Source organism: Pteropus vampyrus, unplaced genomic scaffold (assembly GCF_000151845.1).
Source record: "Pteropus vampyrus isolate Shadow unplaced genomic scaffold, Pvam_2.0 Scaffold218, whole genome shotgun sequence".
NCBI lineage: Eukaryota > Metazoa > Chordata > Mammalia > Chiroptera > Pteropodidae > Pteropus > Pteropus vampyrus.
In genome coordinates, this window is record NW_011888999.1 from 1,291,196 (window position 1) to 1,293,093 (window position 1,898).

Below are 1,898 nucleotides of genomic sequence, written 5' to 3' on the forward strand. Positions count from 1 at the left end.
AACAATGACACCCAGTAGCAATGAGCACATACAGTGTTCAGATCTTGGTTTTAATATCAATTTGCAATAGGGGGAATTCTTGGAAAAATGACTGATTCTAGGACTCTAGCAGGAAATATACTAAATAAGCCTAGAGCATATTATAGTGGCAAAAAGTTAGGAAGTGCTCAAACACATACACACAATAATGGGACATGTCAAAGAGACAGAAAAGAGCTGAAGAACTCTGAAGGCCCAAAGTTGGAATAATTAAGATAACAAAATAAAGTTGTGTCAGATTACATCCCAAAGAATAAAATAAGTATTCATGTGGCCATACCGATATATATAAATAATTTAATAAATAAACAAGTGGAAAATAAGAGACGAATCCTCCATTAGGAATTTCAAATCATTTAGGATCATACTCCATCCTTAAGGAGGTTGAGCATTACTCCCTGCTTCTTAATGTGGACAATACCTTGTGATTTCCTATCAAAGTATGGAAAATAGAGATGAAAAGAATAACCTTACAGTGAAAAAATTTGAATAACACTACCTCTATGAGGCATTAAGGTAAACTTTAATAGTGCTAAGTCAAATGGATAGCATGTACTCTTGATGTGATATGATTAAAATAGAACTTTACCTTTGTGATCTTGCTGAAACCCATGACCCCACTCTAATCATGGGAAAGACATCAGAAAACCTCAACTGACAGATATTCTGCAAAATATATAACTAGTACTCCTCAAAACTGTTAAGGCAGTCTACAGCCATGCCACCCTGAACGTGCCTGATCTCGTCTGATCTCTAAAGTTAAGCAGGGTTGAGCCTGGTTAGTACTTGGATGGGAGACCACCTAGGAATACTAGGTGCTGTAGGCATTTAAAAAAATAACTGTTATGTTAAGGTAATCAAAAATAATGTCTGACAAATGATCACAGCTAAGAGGTCCTAAGGAGATACAACTTAATATAATGTAATGTGGTAGCTTGCATAGGATCGTGAAACAGAAAAAGGAAATTAGGTAAAATCTAAGTAAATTTTAATAAACTATGGATTTCAATAAATAATAATGTATCTATATTGGTTACTTAATTTTAACAAATGTATCAGATTAATGTAAGATGTTAATAATAAGGGAAACAGCATAGCATGTATTCTACTGTCTTTAAAATTTTTTTGTAAATCTAAAACAGTTCTAAAACTAAAAGTTTTTTTAAAACAATAAAACAATGAAGCATCTGACGACAGAAGCACGATATTATGGGTTGGCTAGATCACTGGACTAGAAGTCGGAAGACTTGTGGAGTGATTTCTTATTCATACAGTAATTTCTCTGTATAACTTTGACCATATATCACTTAACCTCTCTAGACTTCTTATTTCTCACCTGTAAAAATGTGAGTTTTATAATAAAAGGTCTCCTCTTGTTTTCAAATTATGTTTCTAACAACTCTGCTCAATAAATCTTTATACCACTTGTTTTGATTTTTTCAAGAGGATTTGTGTCAGGAGGAAAATTCCATTACCTTTGTTTCATATATGAGGTTCTTTTTCTATTCATACCCAATGTATAAATAATATACAATGACAGGGCAATTTCAACCTAATTTCACTGTTTCTGACAGTATTCAAAGGAATCCGAAATGTGAAGCTTGTTGCCAACTGAACATGTTTCAAAATAATTTATAATTATTTAATATCTTTAATAATCTTTTTATTGTTGTTACTAGGGTTATGATAATGTAACACTTGCAGGTCATGAGACCTTAAATTACACTGAAAGATAGCTTTACAAATATAATTTTATTATATTTCCAATTAAGAGATGTTTAACAAACTATTTTATATTGCATGTCTCAACTGATATTCACAACAAAGTAACCATTGTTTTATGGAAAAGAAAATAGAAG

General features: G+C 31.8%; 1 pseudogene; it reads left to right on the forward strand.

Annotated features, from left to right (window-relative positions):
- The first annotated feature begins 747 nt into the window (after positions 1 to 747).
- Positions 748 to 866, forward strand: LOC111747339 (annotated as a pseudogene).
- The last annotated feature ends 1,032 nt before the right edge of the window (positions 867 to 1,898 follow it).